A 9,070-nucleotide genomic window follows, 5' to 3' on the forward strand; every position below is an offset into this window, starting at 1 on the left:
GGGAGGGGTTGGCCTTCTGTCTCCTCCCAACGGGCTTGCCTCCCACCTCATGACCCCTCCCCTGCTTCCCAGCAGCCCCGCCTTGGAAGAGACTGAGTTGATCGTGGGTGATGAGCAATGCAGGGAGTATGCATGATGACGACGGCCAGCTTCCAACTGGGAGCTACGCAATCAGCTTAGCTCATCTTTCTCCAGAGGCTGGAGTTCTTCTGTTTAACCTTTACCCTGCTTCTCTGCAGTCTCGCTCGGGCACAGCCATACCCCTGCTCGAGAACACCCCCAAGGTTTTAGTTGTTGGATTCGTTTAGCGATCACCAATATCTATCATTGAGCTGTGGTTCAGGGCTGTGTGCACCTCCAAAAAAGGTGTGCTTTAATTTACTTAGTCGTGTAGTTTGTGTATTTCTCCTATTACAGACTAGAAAGATCTGGCGATTCAGTGTCGCAGGAGTCGTATTTCTACACAAGAATGTGTCGTTTGACAATTATACCTGCCGGGTCAGTCTGGTTTCTGAGAATTTAACAGATGGTAAAACAAACATAAACTATAAATACCAATATTGCAGTGTTTTTTATTTTCCAAGGTGCTCCTAGATATGTCTTCCTTGTTACATTTGTTATTTATTTAGGACCTGTTATTAGTTGTCATGCTTATGACAGACCGAACTCACTGACTCACCTCAATATAGGTGACTCATCCCCCACTGCACCTCTCCTGAGCTCCTCTTATTTTCAACTGCCTGTAGCACATTTCCACCGGAATGTTCCACCTGCACCTCAATCCAGTATCACTATAACAAGAACTGTTTCCCTCTTCCTGTCTGCCCTTTGTGTGTTCACAGTACTACTATCCTCCCATATGTCCAAAGTAAAAACTCAACTTCAGGGGCGCCTGGGTGGCTCAGTCGGTTGAGCCGCCGACTCCGGCTCAGGTCATGATCTCGCGGTCCGTGAGTTCTAGCCCGGCGTGGGGCTCTGTGCTGACAGCTCAGAGCCTGGAGCCTGTTTCAGATTCTGTGTCTCCCTCTCTCTGACCCTCCCCCGTTCATGCTCTGTCTCTCTCTGTCTCAAAAATAAACGTTAAAAAAAATTTTAAAAATAAAAATAAAAACTCAACTTCATACATGGTTCCCCTCTCTAATTAATGCCCTCCCAAAACAATGGGCTTTACAATAAAACTCAAATTCATGACCCATTCTCCAGTCACACGTGGCCTCAGTTCATACCTGGACACTTAAAGATCTTCCAGTTGTTTCACCAAGGTTTCGTGCATGATGATGCTGCCAGATTTATTTATGTATCCCTGTCTTACTAATTCACTAATTTAACAATTGTTCAAAAACATTCCTTGGTTCCATTATTAATATGTGAAATGCCAACCCTCTTAGCCTGGCCTGGACTCCCTTCCCAGCTCCATCTCTCACTGCTGCCCCCATACACATCCTGTTCTTCAGCCACACTGCTCTTGCTTGTCATTTCCAGGACACAACTCTGCTCTCCTATCTCCATTTTCTCTTTCACATTGTTCCATGTTCTTGTAACGTCCTTCCTCCCACCTTCACCTTACAAAATTTTAGCCATCTTTCAAGGTGTAGCTCAAATCCCCCACCTCCTTCACGAAGCTTCTAACCAGAATTGTTTCTTCCTCCTCACAACTCTCAGCACTCTTTGTAATGCTCTGTTGCCACTAATTATATCACCACAGGCCACACAGCTTTTTCTAAGATGCTCTTCAGGGGGCAAGAATTCAAGGTAGCTTTCATTTTGCTTAACCCTGAAGCAGCAAGTAAACTACACAGACCTTGTAAACCAGATGAGGACGCAGGTTGGTGGACATAGCTCACACTAATTTCCCTCCCGATGACTACACATCTGAAGCCTGGTGGCCTGGGTGCACATTGAGTGAGATGACCCTAGGTTGGAGAAGCACAGAACTCCGTAACGTTTATAAACCCAGACTCTCCATCATCCGGAAACAACTAATACTACACATAAGGCAATAATCTTGCTACAGTGTGAGCCCGTTACCCAGGCTTGATGTCCAGGTTCCAGACCTTGAACTTGTACTTCGCCTGCATGTGAGGCATCTTCCTTTTATCTGCATCCATATTCATGTCCACTTACAGGCTTTTCTTGGGCAGGCCCGGCCACATCATACACATACTTGTTTTACGTTTAGTGGTGAACACATCTGTCATCTAATAAAATTGCCAGGTCTCCAAGAACAAGAACCTTGTTTTCATTATTCCTACTCCTCATGGCATATAAAGAAGTGCTATCTTTGTAATTACAGTCAGTGTCTGTTAAATGAATGGTTAAGAAATAATTATTGACTAGATTTCTCTAGTTCAAGAAAAGGGAGATACATTACATTCATGGAAGATAACTTTCAAATTACGAACTCCAAGAAGAACTTTTGATAAAATCATCTTAATATATTTTTATATCTATAGTTACCTCAGATATGTACAAATACCAAGAAGATTTAGTCACTGTCCTCATTACACAGTGGTCCTTAACATATTGGTTTTACAACATATTTAAAGAAATTATGAGACTCCAAACAACATTAAGTGAGTCACCAAATGACTACAAATAGCAGGAAGAAAGGGGAACCCAGGACACAAGGGCTTTTTCCTAGCCAGGCTTTGCCTGTTTATTCAGGAAAGAACACCTTCCCTGGGAATTTCTACCTAGGTCCCATTGGCCAGACTTTTGTCACCTGACAGTCCCGGACCTAAAGGGAGTCTAGAAGACAAGGATTTTTAGCTGGAGTTATTGACAATCAAAACTGCGTTCTGTCGATAAGAACGAAGGGGAGATCCTGGATGTAGAGTAGGCATCTAGCAGTGTGTTCTTCATGTACTATGACAAAGTCTTCCCGTGTTCTAACAAGTATCACATATTTGTTACCAACTTGACATTATGTGCTGTCTCTCACCTCTTACCAGTAGTAAGATGTATCCTCCTCCTAAAAAAACACAACCTACTACTCAGTTTAACATTCTGTCTAACAGATATCACTATCATGGTAAGCATACTCATTGTTGTAAAAATAGATTTTAAATTAATCTGAATTTGTCGGCACACCTGAGAAGAGTTCTAAGCTCTCATGGGGTCTATATCCTGAGAAATGCAGTTCAAGAACAATTAACACAAATAAGACTTGGGTATTCAAACCTCCCTTGAAGGCATAAACATAAAAGGTTTTCTTTGAATGTCTTCAGTCATGGCTTCCTTGGGATTCTTTGCATGGCATTAAGCAGAATTAAATGTCTCCCAGATCCAGCTAAGACTTATCATAACCTAGATCCTACCTATCTCTCCCAACTCACCTCTCAACACCTAACAACACAGTCCCTTCCCTTCTGCCACATGGAACCCCTGGCAGGTCTCAGAGCTTATCATGCTCAAGCTTCCAGGCCTCTCCCACTCCTTGCCCACTATGGCACATTGCCTAAAGTGTCTTCTTTACCACCTCAGACTACAAAGTTTATCCCCCGCTTAAGACTGACAGCCCTCCCTCACCCCTGAGCTTCCACGATTGCCATTCAGATCTCAGCTTAAGTGACACATCCCTGAAGAGGCCTCCCCTACTCTCTGTTCTAAGGTAGCCCCCTTATCCCACCTACCACCACCCCACCTATGTTATTCTCCTAAAGCACATCTCACCACCTAAGGTTTCTCAAGTTCAGTTATTGTTTTCTCTTGTAGAGTGTTTTCTCTAGTACAATGTTAGAATTATAAGAAAAGAGATTTTGTTTTACTCACTGCTGTATCTTCAGTACTGGTACTTAGTACATGTTAAATTAATGTTTACTGAACGAATAAATGGATAAATAACTGAATGTCACTCCCCTGCCTGAAACATCCTTCTCCACAATCTCCCTTCATCCTTTAAGTCACAGATCCTGGACCTCCCTCCCCTCCCCTGTCAGATTTAAATGTCTCTCTTCTATGTTCCTATAGTGCTGTTCCCTAGAACAGCAGTAATTATATGTATTATAATTCTTGGTTACTTGTCTGTTTCCCCATCAGACACAAAATGGGCAAAGTCCAAGATCATCATTACTGAATCAGACTCCAGAGCTTTACAAGCACGTGCAGCACCTTTGTGCAAATTAGAGGCCAGGGCACCCAGCTTGATGAGTAATAATGAGCTGGAATTTAACCCCCTCTCTCCCTTCATCAGGGAACAACCTATCCATCTGTACACAGGGGTCCTGGTAGACAGTAGTTGTTTAATTCTGTGAGGGAGTGAATTTCCTCTGTATCTGGGCAATTTTCTTAAAGACAAAGAAACTAAAGTTGGGAAAAGGATGACACTAACAATTATCAGAAGTCCACTCTGCTGCTGGTGCTTTTCTGGTTTTTTCCTTTTTTTTTTTTTTTTTTTTTTTTTACCACTTTATTGAGGTATGATTGACATACAAAAAGCTGTGCTTGTTTGATGGATTCAACCTGACGAGTTTGGAAGTATGTATATGCTAGTGAAACCATCACCACAATCAATGCCATAAACATACCCATCACCTCCAAAAGTTTCCTCCTACCTTCTGTGTGTGTGTGTGTGTGTGTGTGTGTGTAATAAGAACACTTAATTCTAGGTTCATTTCACATCTTATATACTTCTTACACTGTATGCATGACAGATCAGTTTTAACATTTTGTGGATAAAAAACTGGGCTCAGAGAGGTTTTGTCAGTTCCCCAACGTTGTACCATTATCAAATAGTTTGTGATTGAAACCCGGGCCCATCTGATTCCAAGGTTGTCCTTGGCTGACCTGGGCCACATGGGGCCCTGACTGCTTCTTCCCAGGAGCCACAGGTTATGTATGTTGTTCCGCTAGGACGGGCCCATGTGGGCACAATCTTGCCTTGTTCAGCCTTTTTTTGGTGTCCTTTGACCCCTACTATTTCTGACTGCCTGTTTGTTTGTTTGGCAGATTTAGAGTTTTCTGATATTTCTAGGCAATAGCAGAATTGTATTATCAAATAGCAATGTTATTCAATCAAATAATTTTTTTATGTTTATTTTTTGAGAGAGAGAGAGCATGCAAGCAGGGGAGCGGCAGAGAGATGAGGGGAGACAGAGGATCTGAAGCAGTCTCCGTGATGAGAGCAGAGAGCCCGACGTGGGGCTCGTCATGATCCACAAGATCATGACCTGAGCCAAAGGCCGACTGAGCCACCCAGACACCCCTCAATCAAATAATTTTTTAATGCATTATCACTTGTTATGTTTTAGGTTATGTTGCTTTCTTAACAGTTTTACAAGTTTTATTTTATTGCCAGGAATGGTGATAATGCAACATGCTAAATATGAAGTCCCTGTTTCTTTCTTTTAAGAAGAGATACAGTGGCAAAATTAGTTAAAGCTCCTAAGCTTCCAAATATATTTTGTTTGCTTTTTCTTTTTGTTATGTAGGAGACATTTCTTTGGGTTGTCAGTTTTGAAATTGCATACACTTTCTCTAACGAAATTTCTGAAAAATAAAAGATAATAAGGTTGTCAAAGGTCTTCTAAGAAGAGAATGTTGCTTATCTCACAAAGTTGTGCTAATATCAATAATACAGTATAAGGCTATGAGAAAAGAGGACAATGAGCTGTAAATACTACAATATACACATGCAGACCATGTTTATCACAGGTTGAATTGAAGGGGCTTTGCATGGCAACAGCATATGTATGGATTTTCTTTTCTTTGAAGAGAGAGCTATCATTGGACTTTTTCATTTGGATGTCCTCCGATACTTCATACCCAACATAATCAAAATCAATTTTTTCTCTACTGACCCCTCTCTCCTAAAATCCTCAGCCAGTTCTCCTTACCTCACTTTCTCTGTGGTAGCACCAATCTTCTGGCCAAATAACCAGAGAATCTTAAATTAAAAAAAGACTTGAGGTCATCTACCTCAATCTCCTATCTCATCTAGGAAACACTTTGGCAACAGGACCAAGATCCTGATCTCTAACTCAGTCTAGCGGATCTCTAACTCAGGGTTTGAGTCCTGGCCACACTCCCTACAATGGATTTGTGAGCAAATCACTTCCCCCTCTGTGCCCTGGTTTCAATGAGAATAATACTAGAACCTATTTCACAGACTTATAATGAGGAATATGTGAAATAATACATGTAGAGCACTTAGCCCAGTGCTAAGTAACACATGGTAAACAATAAATGTTAGTCTTTAACATTAGCAAGCAGATATTTATTCATCTTAAATTCTGCCAGTGCTAAGTATTGCACAACTTTCAAGACAGATCATTCCAGTATTGCACAGTTATCATTTTAAGAAGTCTCATATTTCTTCAACATTCATCAGGTGTCTGCTATGTATAACATGCAATGCTAGAACCTGAGAACAAAGAGATGAGTGAGAACAGTTATCTGGCCTCCTGAAGTTCCTAATTTATCAAGAGTTCAGCACCAAGTGGCCTGTAGCTGTCCTGCCATCACAGCTCTGTTGGAGGTGATACTGTTACATTCCCCAGTGATTTGACCAATGAGATCCTTCATCTACCCCTGAGCAACTAGTCCACAGGCTCCCCAGGGAGGGCAATCCTCTCCTCTGCAGCAAATCACTTTGCCCTTGTGGACGTCCATTTCCTTAGGTATAAAAGGGAGTAAACAACCCTGCCTATTATGTCACTGGATTGTTGTAAAAATAAAATGAAATCATTATGTAGTCTTTGTAATCTGTCCAGTATTCTATAAGGATGAGATACTCCATGTGTTAAGTGAGAGAAAGAAAGGCTTCTCCTCATGATGCAATTGTAGACAACAATCAGCAAGGGAAGATCTTCTGGCTAGGAGCTGGTAGACAAGGTAAGAGGAAGAACTGCACCAAGCCTCCAAAACAGGCTTCGTAACAAGGACAAGACTAGACTGAGTCAACAAGGCATCCGCATTGCTCCTGAAAATCTATTTGGTAGCCATCTATTTTGTTGGAAGGTCAACCAGGTTTTAGATCCAGACAGACCTAGAGTCACAATGCTTATCTGCCACTTACTAGTCTAGTCGGATGACCTTATGCAAGCTACTTACTCTAAGCCACAGCTTCCTCATTTGTAAATTAGATTCTCTCTCTTGGGAATTCAGAGTTAGAATTTAGAGACATTAAGAGCCTGGACTAGTCCTTTCAGCAGAGGGGATGTGATGGCAAGGAATGTAAATTAGCTCTCTATCATCATGAAAAAACAAGAAAGCCAGTTCCCATAGAGAAAAGAAACAAACAGGACTATAGAGAGAAGCAGGGACAAGAGATGGGCTTCTACCTTCAGACAGCAGAACTTCCTAAGACTCAGCTGAATTTGGGTTCTGGGATCACCCCTGAACTTTTTTTTTTTTAATGTTTATTTTTGAGAGAGAGCATGAGTGGGAGGGGGCAGAGAGAGAGAGAGGAAGACACAGAAACTGAGGCAGGCTCCAGGCTCTGAAGTGACAGCACAGAGCCCAACGCGGGCTCGAACTCATGAACAGTAAGATCATGATCTGAGCCAAAGTTGGACACTCAACCTACTGAGCCATCTAGGCGCCCCTCCCCTGAACTTTTAAAATAAACCCTTTCTGGGGTGCCTGGGTGGCTCAGTTGGTTAAGCATCCCACTTCAGCTCAGGTCATGATTTCGCTATCTGGTCCGAGTTCAAGCCCCGCATCAGGCTCTGTGCTGACAGCTCAGAGCATGGAGCCTGCTTTGGATTCTGTGTCTCCCTCTCTCTCAGCTCCTCCCCCATTCATTCTCTCTCTCAAGAATGAATAAACATTAAAAAATATTTTAAAAAGGCTGCAGAAACCTCTTACTCAACATGTCTCCGAGGCAAGGGAAACAAAAGCAAAAATGAACTACTGGGACCTCATCAAAATAAAAAGCTTCTGCACAGTGAAGGGAACAATCAGCAAAACTAAAAGGCAACCGACAGAATGGGAGAAGATATTTGCAAACAACATATCAGATAAAGGGTTAGTATCCAAAATCTATAAGGAACTTATCAAACTCAACACCCAAAAAACAAATAATCCAGTGAAGAAATGGGCAAAAGACATGAATAGTCACTTCTCCAAAGAAGACATCCAGATGGCCAACCGACACATGAAAAAGTGCTCAACATCACTCATCATTGGAAATACAAATCAAAACCACAAAGAGATACCACCTGACACCTGTCAGAATGGCTAACATTAACAAGTCATGCAACAACAGATGTTGGTGAGGATGCAGAGAAAGAGGATCTCTTCTGCATTGTTGGTGGCAATGCAAGCTGGTGCAGCCACTCTCGAAAACAGTATGGAGGTTCCTCAAAAAACTAAAAATAGAACTACCCTACGACCCAGCAATTGCACTACTAGGTATTTATCCACGGGATACAGGTGTGCTGTTTCGAAGGGACACACGCACCCCAATGTTTATAGCAGCACTATCAACAATAGCCAAAGTATGAAAGAGCCCAAATGTCCATCGGTGGATGAATGGATAAAGAAGAACTGGAGTATTACTTGGCAATCAAAAAGAATGAAATCTTGCCATTTGCAACTACGTGGATGGAACTGGAGGATATTATGCTAAGCGAAATTAGTCAGAGAAAGACAAATATCATATGACTTCACTCATATGAGGACTTTAAGAGACAAAACAGATGAACATAGGGAAGGGAAACAAAAATAATATAAAAGCCGGGAGGGGGGCAAAACAGAAGAGACTCATAAATATGGAGAACAAACAGAGGGTTACTGGAGGGGTTGTGGGAGGGGGAATGGGCTAAATGGGTAAGGGGCACCAAGGAATCTACTCCTGAAATCATTGTTGCAGTATATGCTAACTAATTTGGATGTAAATTTAAAAAAATAAAATGAAAAAAAATAATGAAATTAAAAAATATTTTAAAAAAATAAAATAAACCCTTTCTTTATGCTTAAGTTATGTCTAGTCAGTTTCTATTTCTTGTAAGCTGGAGTGACTGATAGTTTCTTCTTGGCAATGCCCTGTTTCCTTGAGTCTAATATTTCTTGGAGACCCAAGAAACTGTTTAGGCAGCTGCAAATGGGACTTGCAAAACCTATCTTCTGC

The sequence above is a fragment of the Neofelis nebulosa genome, chromosome 4, assembly GCF_028018385.1.
Source record: "Neofelis nebulosa isolate mNeoNeb1 chromosome 4, mNeoNeb1.pri, whole genome shotgun sequence".
Lineage (NCBI taxonomy): Eukaryota > Metazoa > Chordata > Mammalia > Carnivora > Felidae > Neofelis > Neofelis nebulosa.